General features: G+C 42.8%; 1 long non-coding RNA gene across 3 annotated transcripts in view; it reads right to left on the bottom strand.

The window, feature by feature from the left end:
* Positions 1 to 16,344, bottom strand: part of LOC138372245 (uncharacterized) — a 279,208-nt gene that overhangs the window by 4,706 nt on the left and 258,158 nt on the right. Inside the window, exons 1-3 of one of the 3 annotated variants that reach the window (XR_011230768.1) lie at positions 14,044 to 14,137; positions 13,303 to 13,538; positions 1 to 107 (exon numbers count right to left, since the gene is read on the bottom strand). This is a non-coding gene — a long non-coding RNA (uncharacterized lncRNA). Of the gene's footprint in view, positions 108 to 13,302; positions 13,539 to 14,043; positions 14,144 to 16,344 lie in introns of those variants that run through there. The other 2 variants (XR_011230769.1, XR_011230767.1) reach the window with 2 other exon arrangements.

Raw genomic sequence — 16,344 nt, 5'->3', positions numbered from 1 at the left:
CTTGTACCTAGATCCACCAGGCCTGTTTGGTGCATGTTTCAGTACTTCAGAAATCTGGAAGGTCACATCCTCCTCCTCAACTTGTGGATGTGCGTTGATAGATGATTCTGTAAAATTAAGTTATTTATATAATAATAAATTCAGTATAACAATAATATTCTGTAAAATTAAAAGTAATTTATACATCAATCAGATAAAACTCTCCAGAGATGATGATACACAACATATAAAGGACAAGTTTCAGAACAAAATATGCATTTAGGAATAAGGTTTTGTACATGTAGGTAGCACATGAGAAAATAAGTGGAAGGTGATCAAGTTTATATTAACATGTTAATGGCTTTGTTAAGGCTTTGCAAGAATGAAAAAATATTAATAATATAATATCACCTACCAATTAATTGTACATCATTTATAAGTCAATTATTTGCATTATTATTATTCAATACTAATGATATAAAAATGCATTTTGTAATCTACTATTTATGCAAGTATTAACACAGGATCATGAAATAAACTGCAAAATACTGTAATGGATAAACCAATTAAGTTTACATTTTCCTATAGCTAAGTCAGTCAGTTCTATTAGCAGCAGAGAACAATTATGCCCAACCTCTATTAAATGAAACAATCTTAAGAGCAAGTGATAGAAATATAATCATTTATGCTTGGGAAAATATTATGGAATGGTTCCAAATATGAAAAATATTAAGTTTTTTGGCTAAAATTTTTTAACTTAAAATTTAAATTTTTAAGTGAATTTTAAACTTTAAAAAAATTATTTAATTTTTTGATTACTTACTTAAAATAACATTATATAGTTCTTGTTTTTGTAGAAATGCCAATTTCTTCTTTTGCCCTTCCAGACTGTATAGTGACCACAGGCCGTTTGTTCATATCTTCACTATTCTTCGAACCGTGGTTGCACAATCAGACCCACGTACACTGGTTAAAAGCATCACCTAAAAGCAACAACAAAAATGTAGTACACTGACGAATTTTGAAAATAAATAAATATATATATATATATATATATATATATATATATATATATATATTATATATATATATATATATATATTATATATATATATAATATTATATATATATAATTATATATATATATATTATATATATATATATATTATATATATATATAATATATATATATATATTATATATATATATATATATATATATATATATTTATATATATATATATATATATATATATATATATATATATATATATATATATGTCGTACCTAGTAGCCAGAACTCACTTTTTGGCCTACTATTCAAGGCCCGATTTGCCTAATAAGCCAAGTTTTCCTGAATTAATATATTTTTTCTAATTTTTTTCTTATGAAATGATAAAGATACCCATTTCATTATGTATGAGGTCAATTTTTTTTATTGGAGTTAAAATTAACGTAGATATATGACCGAACCTAACCAACCCTACCTAACCTAACCTAACCTATCTTTATAGGTTAGGTTTGGTTAGGTAGCCGAAAAAGTTAGGTTAGGTTAGGTTAGGTAGGTTAGGTAGTCGAAAAACAATTAATTCATGAAAACTTGGCTTATTAAGCAAATCGGGCCTTGAATAGTAGGCCAAAAAGTGAGTTCTGGCTACTAGGTACGACATATATATACATATATATATATATATATATATATATATATATATATATATATATATATATATATATATATATATGCCATATACATATATATGCTACAACTTGGCTGATAATAAAGCCATTCACAACTGCACGCCTAATAAAAAAGGAGGTGGCATATGTGACGGAGTTCCCCCCCTTATAATTCTCCCACGCCTGCAGTAAGAGTCATGTCTACTTTTCCCAAGCGTTCTCTACGTTGCAGGCTACAATTTGATATATGGGAGAGAGTGAAGTGTTCTCGGAGAGCCGAGAAATTTGTGAAATAGTGATATTTTGGCCTGTGGTATAGGCCCTTTAGGGAGCCAAGATGGCGCTTACCTCTCTGATCTCCCGCCAAAACCGTGTGACGTCAGTGGCACCGGATTGGTCACCGACAGCAATGTGGCACCGGGAGCCAATGAAAACTTCCCGTAGCGAAAGTGACGTCACGAAGGAAGGGGGTCCGGCCAGCGCGCCGGGCTGGCGCCAGCAGTCAGACACGACACGTCATAGAGGTCGGACGTGCGACGGATGGTTGTCAGTAGGACAGTTGTACCTCGCTCCCGTGGATTTACGCGTCATCTGAAGTCCGCCAGTACTCTGAGAAGTCTTCCCTAGTTCATGTGTTGAACCAGAAGAGGGAATTGACGGTTATTTGAGCAACAAGTGCTCCAGTCAGGTACTGTGCCAGTAGCAGTGAAGCCGTGCAGTGACGTATGTGACGTCTGTGGCAATTCACCAGTTCGTGACAGCGTAGTGGCAGACAGAGCCACTGGGTAGCTGAGGAAGAGAGGACTATTTGGGGAAACCGAACGACTGTAGCTGAGACGTAGGCGACAGCCGTTGCTGGGAGAAGACGACGGCCAGGAGACCGACTCCAACCTTCAAGAAGTCAAGGAGGAGGACGGACCTGCAGTGAGGAGGCACGGAGACGACGCGCTAAACGGTGGGACGACGAGAGGCTCTGGTAGGACACGACGACGTGTAGTGTGGGGGCGTTCCCGACACGAGGACCAGGAGCTACATCTCGACTCTCATCGGAGGATAGGGTGAAGTAGGTGGTTCTAGTTCCCTCCCCATTCCCCTTTAGTTAGCTATATATTCGGCTATATTATCTAGCCTGAAGATTTTATATGTCGTGAGCAAGTCTCATATGTCATGGTAAAGCACCAGGTGCTAGACAGTACTATCAAGAGTACTTGTAATATTCATGTTGATTATTGGTGTGTACAGGCACCAGGAACCAGTGATAAATTTACTGTGTGTGTATATCTTTCTATAGATTTTGATATGAACATATAGTGGTAAATTATATATAATATTATGCCAGTATTTGGAGGTTAGGCTATGTGCCCAGAAACTATTTATTTTCCATGTATTGATGATTGATTTATATACCATATATATGTCTATGTTCATTCAGTGAATAATCATTGTGAGTACAGTGAATTATTGCGTTATCGCCACGAGAGAAAGTACTGAAAACTCCAGTGTTAATATTTCATAATATATTGTTGGATAAATAACAGTGTAAGACCATTACAGTGAATCATTGTAGAATTGATTGTAGAAAGACTGTTTGAGCCTGAGTACAGTGTAACTAAGTAATTCGGTTTATTTGTGCCAATATCGAGTGTGCGAGTTTCTAGTAATATTGGAGAATTTAAAGAAACCGCGCGCGTGAATCTAGCAAACAAGCAAATTTCGCGCAGAGAGTCCATTGCGATCAGCTGTTCTTGACACTTGATGAGGAGGGGGAGGTGTTGCCACCTAATGATCGCGGACTATTCGTGGGAACTTCCGGCCGCGTCAGGATTTGCGATTTATTTGTTGTTGTTTGGCTTTGTGACATCTTTCATACATTTTAAGTAAAATACAAAACTATCTTTTGTTTTTATCATCCCTCCATTGATCTTGTGGCTATATTATACTGGTAAACATAGAGTGATAACTAAGTACCTGCCTGATTCCTGATCTTTGAGTGTGACCTTGCCAAGGCTACCACTGAATACACCAGTCCACTGATGGTGTTATTGGCCACCTTAAACACCAATTGGCGACTTGTGATTAACCGTAGAGCCCTATTGTTGGGGAGGGCACACGACGGTCGATGTGATCGAGTCGTGTTCTCACTCTTTCTTAATAAGAGGCCGTTAAGATTGACTGGGAGACTCTCCTGGCGTGCAGTGGCGCCGTGAGGATCGAGGGAAGACCCGCAGGGCTACGGTGAGTTACCTTGAGCATAACTATTGCTACCCCAGAGTAAGGGTAGAGAATAATAGAGAGGTGAAACCCCAACATTGGCGACCTTGCCAGGATACCGATCGAAGTAAAGGTTGCAGTGGTACTTGGCAGTGGTGTTAGAGATCAGGTGAAGGTTATCACTCGTAGCACAAGATGGAGGATGATAAAGTAGCGAGGTTTATTGACTCTAGAGACGAACAGGTGCTGGAAGAGTGCACCAAGGCACAGTTACAGGCTATAGCGGATCATTTTGGAATAAAGCTGAAATCTGCCCGAGTTGGTGAAAGAAGACTAGAGATAATGGCTCAGCTCAAGGCTCGAGACGAAGCTTTGGGGGAGGAACGGCCCCAAACACCTGCCAGTGAGGGTGAACGCCTGAGTATTGGTGGAAGCAGCAGGGGATCCAGCGGCAGCAGGCACAGCAAGCTGGAAATAATGAAGCTGCAGCTGGAAGCACAGCAGCGCAAGAAGAGCGAGAAGCACAGCAGCGCAAGAAGAGCGAGAAGCACAGCAGCGCAAGGAAGAGCGAGAAGCAGAAGCGCAGCTGAGGAGAGAGAAGCACAGCAGCGCAAGGAAAAACGAGAAGCAGAAGCGCAGCAGCGCAAGGAAGAGCGAGAAGCACACAGCGTAAAGAAGAGCAAGAAGCACAGCAGCGCAGAGAAAAGCGAGAGCAGAGAAGCGCAGCTGAGGCGTGAGAGCTACGCGGGAAGAGCAAGAGCGAGAAGCACAGCTACGCAGGGAAGAACACGAAGCAAGAAGTTAGGCTGAGACAAATGGAAATAGAAGCCAAAGGAGGTAGAGCTGAAGCGAGCTGAACTGGGACTAGGTGCCCCTGCCCCGCCACAGGAAGACCGACGAGTGAGGGAACGAGACCTGCCGGTCTTTGTGCCTAGTGAAGCCGAAAGTTTCTTCGATCACTTTGAGAGAGTTGCTGCTATGAAGAGGTGGCCGAGGGCGGAGTGGGCGGAGTTGGTCCAAGGGAGGCTCACAGGTGAAGCTCGTGAAGCCTTCACTATGCTCGACTTCCAAGAATGCACTAACTACGATGCGGTAAAACGAGCTGTGCTCCGTTCCTTTAAGCTCACGCCAGAGTGTTACCGGAAGAGGTTTAGAGAATGTACCCGGTTGCCAGGAAATCGTATGCGGAGACGGCGAGGGACATGGAAAGAAAGCTCCTTAAGTGGCTGGACTCTGAAGAAGCGGGGTCGGCCGAAGAAATCAAGGAACTAATGGTCATGGAAAAGTTTATGTCCGTGCTCTCTCCTGAGATCAGGATGAGGATAAAGGAGGCGGACATAAAGAACCTGAGGGCCGCAGCCGACCGGGCCGACATGTTAGAAGAAGCCCTACGCCCACGCCGAGAGGGACAGAACCGACCACCCGCATACGTCGGAAACGATCGGAGTTATAGAAGGACGGATGGATGGAGGACAGGAGCGAGTTCTCCCAAATCCCACCTCTCAAGTTGGAACACCCGAGGATCAAAAGGTACTGTAGAACCAATCAAGAAGAACCAAGCGGAGAGCTCGGGAGCTGTGTTGCGACCAAGGAGTCAACAAGCGGTGCGGGAAAGACGCAGGGTGCGACGGCCTCAGGAGGCAGTGCTAAGGCGAGCGGTGGCGGATGGTCTCCGCCGAGGGGCCGCTGCTACAATTGCGGAATACCCGGACACGTCGCACGGGAATGCAGACGCCCTAAGCAGCGGGGACACATTGCTTTAGTGATGTTCGAGGACCAGAGGGCCGAGAGAGTGCGGGATGAACCCGTGCTGAGTGGGGAGAAGAAAGTTCACCCATTCGTGTGTCAAGGAACCGTAAGGATGGGGGACGCAGACCCCATCCCCGTGAAGATCTTAAGAGACACGGGGCTGACTTTACCCTGGTAAGTGAAACCCTGTTCCCCGAGGTTACGAAAGTACCAGTGTGGGGGTGGCAAGTGTGACCACTGTGGGAGGCCCAGTGAGGATGCCCCTACACCAGGGACTTTAAATTCCGACTATGGCTGCCAGACCCTAGTGGTGGGAGTCTGTACATCAATGCCCAAGATGGAGGCGCAGGTCATCTTGGGGAATGACGCGTGTGGAGGATATGTCCTTCCGAATCTTGTGAAAGGCGAAGAATGCCTAGAACAATACAAGGAGACAGGCGGAGAGTGGAACGCCTGTGGGGGCGAGAAGGGAATCGCACCGGTGGCGTTCCCAGTTTGTGCTGTGATACCAAGACGACGCGAAGAACAAGGAGGTTGTGGATCTGATGGGGCTGAGGAGACAACTGACAGCCGGGAATAGATCGCCTCTTCGTAGAACCCGGAGAACGAGCGGAGGGCGGAGACAGCCCAAGTGGTGAGTTGCAGGTGACCCTCACCAGTTCTCTAGGGGTAGACCGCGCTCGTCTTGAACAGTTGCAGCAGGAGGAGTTCCCCGATTTGATTAGTGAGGCCCAAGGAGGACGTGTTGGTCCTGAGAAGGCTACTCATTTTACCTTCAAGACGGCATGCTGATGAGGCAGTGGAGACCTGTGAGGGTGGAGGCCGGGGAAGAGTCTAAGCACGAGGCACCAGGTAGTGTTGCCGGCCCAGTGCGAGCGGCCGTGTTGGACCTAGCGCACTCCGTGGACTCTGCAGGTCACCTGGGAGTGACGAAGACGCTGCGAAGGATCAGGGATTACTTTTACTGGCCAGGTATGGACGCCGAGGTGAGGCGCTATTGTAAGACGTGCTTACCATGCCAGAGGGCAGGGAAGAGCCAGTCCGCGATACCGAAGGCCCCATTGATCCCTGTTCCAGCGTTTGGGCCTGCTTTCGAGCGTCTGCTAGTTGATGGAGTGGGTCCTTTGCCAAGGACGAAGAAAGGGAACACCTACCTAATGACAATAATGTGCACATCCACCAGGTTTCCGGAAGCCGTCCCGATGCGACGTTTAACATCGCAAGGAGTAGCCAGCCAACTGCAGCGATTTTTCTCGTGGGTAGGGATGCCCAAAGAGATCCAGACAGACTGCGCAAGCATTTTTCAGTCGAAGTGGTTCCGACAGACGATGGCAGGATGGGGAGTGACTCAGATTCGATCGTCGCCCTACCGACCGCAGTCGCAGGGGGCGATCGAAAGATTCCACTCCACATTGAAGACTGTGCTGAGAGTGTTCTGCGCAGAACAGGGGGCTGAGTGGGATGAGGCTATATACCCCGCGTTATTTGCCATACGCAACGCGGTGGTAGAATCACTAGGATTCTCACCATTCCAGCTAGTGTATGGACACGAGGTGAGAAGTCCCCTGTCCATGCTGAGGGACAATGGACACCGGCAGCGACCGTGGGAACGGTGAACGAATATGTCCAGAAGTTTAAAGAACGTCTCACTCTAGCGAAGGAACTGGCTGGGAAGCACCTGAAGGAGGCGCAGCGTAAGATGTCGGAGTGGTACGACAGGAGAGCTGCGCAGAGGAATTTTCAGGCCGGATCACAAGTAATGGTTGTGCTGCCAGGTAAAGGTAGAGTGACCAAGTCGAGGTTCAAGAGACCGTACCGTGTGCTGCGACGGTTGGGTCCAGTGTCATACGAGATTGGGAAGCCGGATGGACCCCGAAAGAAACAGGTGTGTCCCGCGGGCCGCCTGAAACCTTTCTTCACTGTGAAAGGAAGAGCCGACAAGCAGGACGGAACGATGTCCCGAGAAACCCAGCGGACGACGGGTCTGAGTGTACCGAGGGACCGAGAACTCCCGGAGGAGGAAAGTAAGTGGTCCAGGGCGGACGGCACCAGTCTCACCGACACTGAGAGTCTGACAAGGATCAAGGTCAAGCACATCAAGGGGAAGGACGACGTAGTAGCGGACGCCCTATCCCGCATACACTAACAAGACATGACTCTTATTTTGAGGGGAGGGGTATGTGACGGAGTTCCCCCCCTTATAATTCTCCCACGCCTGCAATAAGAGTCATGTCTACTTTTCCCAAGCGTTCTCTACGTTGCAGGCTACAATTTGATATATGGGAGAGAGTGAAGTGTTCTCGGAGAGCCGAGAAATTTGTGAAATAGTGATATTTTGGCCTGTGGTATAGGCCCTTTAGGGAGCCAAGATGGTGCTTACCTCTCTGATCTCCCGCCAAAACCGTGTGACGTCAGTGGCACCGGATTGGTCACCGACAGCAATGTGGCACCGGGAGCCAATGAAAACTTCCCGTAGCGAAAGTGACGTCACGAAGGAAGGGGGTCCGGCCAGCGCGCCGGGCTGGCGCCAGCAGTCAGACACGACACGTCATAGAGGTCGGACGTGCGACGGATGGTCTTGTCAGTAGGACAGTTGTACCTCGCTCCCGTGGATTTACGCGTCATCTGAAGTCCGCCAGTGCTCTGAGAAGTCTTCCCTAGTTCATGTGTTGAACCAGAAGAGGGAATTGACGGTTATTTGAGCAACAAGTGCTCCAGTCAGGTACTGTGCCAGTAGCAGTGAAGCCGTGCAGTGACGTACGTGACGTCTGTGGCAATTCACCAGTTCGTGACAGCGTAGTGGCAGACAGAGCCACTGGGTAGCTGAGGAAGAGAGGACTATTTGGGGAAACCGAACGACTGTAGCTGAGACGTAGGCGACAGCCGTTGCTGGGAGAAGACGACGGCCAGGAGACCGACTCCAACCTTCAAGAAGTCAAGGAGGAGGACGGACCTGCAGTGAGGAAGCACGGAGACGACGCGCTAAACGGTGGGACGACGAGAGGCTCTGGTAGGACACGACGACGTGTAGTGTGGGGGCGTTCCCTACACGAGGACCAGGAGCTACATCTCGACTCTCATCGGAGGATAGGGTGAAGTAGGTGGTTCTAGTTCCCTCCCCATTCCCCTTTAGTTAGATATATAATTCGGCTATATTATCTAGCCTGAAGATTTTATATGTCGTGAGCAAGTCTCACTTATGTCATGGTAAAGCACCAGGGTGCTAGACAGTACTATCAAGAGTGCTTGTAATATTCATGTTGATTATTGGTGTGTACAGACACCAGGAACCAGTGATAAATTTACTGTGTGGTGTATATCTTTCTATAGATTTTGATATGAACATATAGTGGTAAATATATATAATATTATGCCAGTATTTGGAGGTTAGGCTATGTGCCCAGAAACTATTTATTTTCCATGTATTGATGATTGATTTATATACCATATATATGTCTATGTTCATTCAGTGAATAATCATCTGTGAGTACAGTGAATTATTGCGTTATCGCCAACGAGAGAAAGTACTGAAAACTCCAGTGTTAATATTTCATAATATATTGTTGGATAAATAACAGTGTAAGACCATTACAGTGAATCATTGTAGAATTGATTGTAGAAGAGACTGTTTGAGCCTGAGTACAGTGTATCTAAGTAATTCGGTTTATTTGTGCCAATATCGAGTGTGCGAGTTTCTAGTAGTATTGGAGAATTTAAAGAAACCGCGCGCGTGAATCTAGCAAACAAGCAAATTTAGCGCAGAGAGTCCATTGCGATCAGCTGTTCTTGACACTTGATGAGGAGGGGGAGGTGTTGCCACCTAATGATCGCGGACTATTCGTGGGAACTTCCGGCCGCGTCAGGATTTGCCGATTTATTTGTTGTTGTTTGGCTTTGTGACATCTTTCATACATTTTAAGTAAAATACAAAACTATCTTATTGTTTTTATCATTCCCTCCATTGATCTTGTGGCTATATTATACTGGTAAACATAGAGTGATAACCATAAGTACCTGCCTGATTCCTGATCTTTTGAGTGTGTCCTTGCCAAGGCTACCGCTGAATACACCAGTCCACTGATGGTGTTATTGGCCACCTTAAACACCAATTGGCGACTTTGTGATTAACCGTAGAGCCCTATTGTTGGGGAGGGCACACGACGGTCGATGTGATCGAGTCGTGTTCTCACTCTTTCTTAATACAAGGCCGTTAAGATTGACTGGGAGACTCTCCTGGCGTGCAGTGGCGCCGTGAGGATCGAGGGAAGACCCGCAGGGCTACGGTGAGTTACCTTGAGCATAACTATTGCTTACCCCAGAGTAAGGGTAGAGAATAATAGAGAGGTGAAACCCCCAACACATAGCAATATCTTACAAAGATACCTTCATCTGCAAGTCATTAGTAATAGAGACGACTATTGTGAATATACCTTTGCCAAGTTCTCCAGTAAATCCCTTAAATCCTCCTTGACTATAAGTGCCATCTATAGATTTCCCAATACCGACATAGCTTCATTCTCAGATAACGTAAGGAATCTTATCATAAATAACAATCTCAACAAAAATCAAACCAACTTAGTGGTGTGTAATGGTGAACAAAACATGCAGATACTTATATATAACCTGTGAATAGAGTGTAATAACACCAAAACTATTTGTTTATTGTTTTATGACCATAATAATTGAATCACTAATATGATTCACTAATATATAATCCTAATAATAATCACTAATATATAATCCATTGAGCATGCTGCATCTCTTTCAGTCTCTTTGCAATTTGAACAAGAGGGTTTTTAATTGATCGAACCATATTCTTAAAGTAAAGTAAATGAGATGTATTCCATATTTTGCAAAATATACGATGAAGGCACACAAACATTCATACCAAAACTGAAGGGCAGGATTTATGAGGAGACATTGAGGCATTAAATATTCCAAAACTAGAAGACAGAAGGAAAAGAGGAGATATGATCACTACGTACAAAACAGTAACAGGAATTGATAACTTGATAGGGAAGATTTCCCGAGACCTGGAATTTCAAGAACAAGAGGTTATAGATTTAAACGAACTAAACAAAGATGCCGAAGAAATGTAAGATAACAAATAACGTAACAATTCACTTTTGCAAACAGAATGGTAAACGGTTGGAAAAGTTAGGTGAGAAGGTGGTGGAGGCCAAAACCGTCAAAAGTTTCAAAGCATTATATGACAAAGAGTGCTGGGAAAATGGGACACCACGAGTGTAGCTCTCCATCCATCTGATTGATAACCCAAATGAATTTTTCATGGATATGATACCAACATCAAATCATAAATCAGATGTGATCCTATCCCCACTGGATTTTGAAGAAGCCATAGACAGTATGCCTATGCACTCTGCACCAGGCCCTGACTCTTGGAACTCTATATTCATCAAGAACTGTAAAAAACGTTATCGCAGGCCCTTCACATTCTTTGGAGACAAAGCCAAGATACTGGCATTATCCCTGACATACTAAAAACAGCAGAGATAGCACCGCCCCATAAAGGAGGAAATAAGGCAGAGGCAAAAAACTACAGACCGATAGCACTAACATCGCACATCATAAAAATCTTTGAGAGAATGCTAAGAAGTAAGATCACAAAATACATGGAATCACAGCATCTCCATAACCCCAGACAACATGGTTTCAGAACAGGGCGCTCTTGCCTATCACAGTTGCTGGACCACTCTGACATGGCACTAGATGCCATGGAAGACAAACAAAACGCTGATGTAATTTACAAAAAAGCCTTTGACAAATGTGACCATTGTGTTATTGCACATAAAATGCGTTCAAAAGGAATTACCGGAAAAATAGGCAGATGGATATACAACTTCCTGACTAATAGAACCCAATGTGTAGTAGTCAACAAAATAAAATCTGGACCATCAACCGTAAAGAGCTCAGTCCCCAAGGTACTGTGCTTGCTCCAATACTTTTTCTCATCCTCATATCGGACATAGACAAGGACACAACCTATAGTACTTGATCATCCTTTGCAGATGACACTAGAATCTTCACGAGAGTAGGCAACATAGAGGACACGGCAAACCTCCAATCAGATGTAAATCAGGTCTTTCTATGGGCTACAGAAAATAACATGGTGATTAACGAACATAAGTTTCAGCTCATGCGCTACGGAAAAAATAAAAAATATAAAAACGGAAACCACTTACAAAACTCAGTCAAATCATAACATTGAACGGAAAAGCAACGTAAAGGATTTGGGTGTACTGATGTCAGAAGGCCTTACATTTAAAGACACAATAAAGTAGCCGTCACAACTGCAAGAAAAATGACAGGATAGATAACAAGAACTTTTCACACTAGAGATGCTATACCGATGATGATAGTTTTCAAGACGCTAGTGCTCTCTAGAGTGGAATACTGCTGCATAATGAAAGCCCCTTTCAAAGCTGGAGAAATTACTGACCTATACTTATGCATTTATCTTCGGTTTAACACAACAGGCACCAGACACACGCTAGGCATCATACACACTAGGATAAAACAAACATTAGGCCAGAAGTCAGAAAAGAATTCAAAGAATTTTACTGGAAAGGCTTGCTGTTAGGAAAGGAAGTAATTGAGATGAATTAATGCACAGTATGTCAATTTTGTGAAATATATGATAAAGGAACAAAAACATTTATACCAAAACAAAGATGCAGAACTAGGAAACAGGATTTGTTCAACTGAAATTTCGAGACGGCCAGAGACCAAAAGACACAAAAATGGAATCAATATACGAAGAGGCCAAACCCCCAAACATACCAGTAATACAAAGAGAAACAACTACACGGCATGCAGTGAGGAGAGAGGCAGAAAGAAATTTTGAAAAAAAGGAACAAACAAATGTAAAGTAGAACAAATCATATTCTATAAATACAGCAACAACCAATTGCAGGTAAAGGATAATATTCAGAGCTTTTAAATGCATGGATGGCGAAATACTCAAGAAATTGTTCACGACTTTTGTTAGACCAAAGTTGGAATATGCAGCGGTTGTATGGTGCCCATATCTTAAGAAGCACATAAACAAACTGGAAAAGGTGCAAAGACATGCTACTAAGTGGCTCCCAGAACTGAAGGACAAGAACTATGAGGAGAGGTTAGAGGCATTAAATATACCAAATATACTACACAAATATATATACTACACATGCACAATAAACTACCCTACACAGGCTGAGTATGGTGTGTACAATAAATTATTAGCTAAAAGATAAGACTGAGTTTGTATAAATGGGGGTTAAGTCAGAGTGGGAAAATGTAAGTGGAGTGCCTAAAAACCCTGTCCTGGGACCTCTGTAATTCATAATATATACAAATAATTTAGACTCAGGTTTGATCAGCAATATTTGAAAATTTCCAGATGATACAAAAGGGATTTTTTTCTGGATTCAGGATTATTTTTTTATGGCTGAAAACAGGTTTTCAGCAATAAAAGAAATACAGTATTGCTGGAACAACCGTCGACATCTTCAAGAGAAAACCTGAACATCTTCAAGAAGTGAAGATGACCTTGAGAAGAAGTATAGGTTAGGAATTGTCTCCAAAGAATTCTCAAAGAATTACTCGTTATTGCTATCCAAGATAATTAGACGAGCCAAAACTAAATACTACGAAGATAAATTTACCCAAATAAAGAGTACCTTACCTAAAAATATGTATGTACCTTACGTAAATAAACATTTGATTTTGAAGTGCCGGACAAACAAGGCTGTGGTGGATATGTGGGCCTGAGGGGCCTGTCCAAGCAACAGCCTGTTGGACCAAGCTCTCACATGTCAAGCCTGGCCTTGGAAGGGCTTGGTGAGTAGAACAACTACCAGAACCCTATAATGCATGTATCAAGGTATCCAGGCAGTGAGCACCACATAATGCAGTGCAGTCCTTAAGAATAAGCACAGTAAGTATGGGCATGGAGGGGGTGCAGCAGTGGCTTGTGAAGGGCTGGAGAGTAAATGGACATGCCCAGGGGTAAAAGCATTAGGGTAACAGAACATAGCCCATAAAAATAGTAATGACTGTGAATGAATAATTATATGAATGCAATAATACTTCATATCTCAATAGGAATACTAAGCAGGATGCAAGACAAGGTACTGATGGTGATAGTGGTTGGTACAAGTCCTCACATCCCCACAGACACCAGTAACAGCCCTCACCTCCCAACACAGTACCCTTGTAGCGAGTTAATCTTATACTCGCTTCATTATCTTATAGCATAACTAATTAACACTAATTACAGAAGCTACACAGGTGATACTTTGGTGTGAGTTGAGCGCACTGAGCGTCGGTATCGCTACACCCTTGTTCCTTAACAACCCTTTGGACCTTTATTACAGAAAAATAGAATCAATTAATAATAAAATATAAAATATAAGTGTTTACTTACGATAATACTATCGGTGGAACACAAAATCTTCTTCTTCTTGATAGTAGGTGCAGTTTGCATGAAGGGTTAGTCCTCGCCATGACTGAACTGACGACAAAATGGCCGCTGTGTTGATATGGCGTCAGATGACGCTGTGACGTCACAGGTGAGGGACGCTTTGCGCATTACTCCCTCGTACTTAAAAAGTACTACAGGTACTTTTTGGTTTTATTTTTGAAATGGCAGAAGTTGGACAGCTTTTCAAATCATTATAAGGGAGTGAGTTCCATAGACTAGGTCCCTTTATTTACATTTTTTTTTTTTTTTTTTTTTTTTTTTTTTTTTTTTTTTTTTTTTTTTTTTTTTTTTTTTTTTTTTTTTTTTTTGAGATATATACAAGAGTTGTTACATTCTTGTACAGCCACTAGTACGCGTAGCGTTTCGGGCAAGTCCTTAATCCTATGGTCCCTAGAATACGATCCCCGGCCGCGAAGAATCGTTTTTTCATCCAAGTACACATTTTACTGTTGCGTTAAACAGAGGCTACAGTTAAGGAATTGCGCCCAGTAAATCCTCCCCGGCCAGGATACGAACCCATGACATAGCGCTCGCGGAACGCCAGGCGAGTGTCTTACCACTACACCACGGAGACTGTAAACACATAGAGTGTTTACATAGATTAAGTTTGACTCTGGGGATATCAAAGAGATATTTATGTCTGGTTGGGACGTGGCCATGTGTTCTATTACATCTGTCCAGGAAGAGTTTCAGAACAGGGTTTGCAGTTAGAAAAAGGGCTTTATAAACGTAATTTACACAGGAGAATGTATGGAGTGAATTTGTTTAGCATGTTTAAGGATTTGAACAAGGGAGCTGTGTGTTGTCTGAAGGTAGAGTTAGTTATTGTCCTGATAGCAGATTTTTACTGGATGATGATGGGCTTGAGGTAGTTTGCAGAGGTTGAACCCCAAGCACAAACACCATAAGAATGATAGGGATAGATAAGTGCATAATAGAGTGAGAGGAGAGCAGAGTAGGGTACATAATATCTGATCTTAAACAGTATACAATACAATACAATACAATACAATACAATACAACAATACAATTTTACAATACAATTTTATTTAGGTAAGGTACATACATACAATAAATAATTACAAGGATTGTTTAACTTATAGGTATAGCTAGTACATACAATGCCTAAAGCCACTATTACGCAAAGCGTTTCGGGCATGATAAACTTAAATGACAAGCTTAATACTAATTGAGCATAATGAGTAGAATGAAAACAAGAAATGAAAACATAGATGAAAAAGCAGCACAAATACAATTATGTCGACAAACAGCGCTCTTTAAAGAAAAAAACAGACATTGGTTGACAATAGAAGGGTAAGGTAGGTTACAGGGAATTTATTAGGTATAGCTTCGCTTTTAACTTAAACTGGTTTAGAGAGGTACAGTCTTTAACATGGTTGGGAAGGTCATTCCACATTCTGGGCCCCTTGATTTGTAGAGCATTTCTAGTTTGATTAAGTCGTACTCTAGGAATATCAAAACTGTATTTATTTCTGGTGTGATGCTCATGGGTTCTGATACAACCTTCTATGAAGCTTTTGAGATCAGGATTGGCATTATAGTTTAGCGTTTTATATATGTATAATACACATGAGAGAATGTGCAGTGACTTAATGTCTAACATATTCAGAGATTTAAGTAGGGGTACCGAGTGATGTCTGGGGCCAGAATTGGATATTGTCCTAATAGCAGCTTTGTGTTGAGTAATTAGAGGACGTAAGTGATTTTGGGTAGTAGAGCCCCAAGCACAAATACCATAGTTGAGATATGGATAGATAAGGGAGTAATAGAGAGTCACCAGGGCAGGGCGTGGTACATAATATCTGATCTTAGAAAGAATGCCCACAGTTTGAAACTTTTTTTGATATGTTTAGAATGTGTCCCTGGAAATTAAGCTTGTGGTCAATGAGAATGCCAAGGAATTTGCCATCTAATTTGTTACAAATTTGGGTATTGTTTATTTTGAGATTTATTTGATTAGAGGATTTATTGCCAAACAGAATATAAAAGGTTTTGTCAATGTTAAGGGTGAGTTTGTTGGCAGTTAGCCACAGATGGACTTTATTTAGCTCAGTATTTACTGTGGCATTTAGAGCAAGGGGATCAGGACTGGAGTAAATGAAGGTTATGTCGTCAGCAAGTAGAATTGGTTTGAGGTGTTGGGAGGCATTTGGAAGGTCATTAATGTAGATGAGAAAGAGGAGAGGGCCAAGTATGCTGCCCTGGGGAACACCAATGTTGATG

The sequence above is a fragment of the Procambarus clarkii genome, chromosome 38, assembly GCF_040958095.1.
Source record: "Procambarus clarkii isolate CNS0578487 chromosome 38, FALCON_Pclarkii_2.0, whole genome shotgun sequence".
NCBI lineage: Eukaryota > Metazoa > Arthropoda > Malacostraca > Decapoda > Cambaridae > Procambarus > Procambarus clarkii.
Note: the sequence above shows the minus strand (reverse complement) of the source record. Positions and strands in the feature narration are given on the sequence as shown.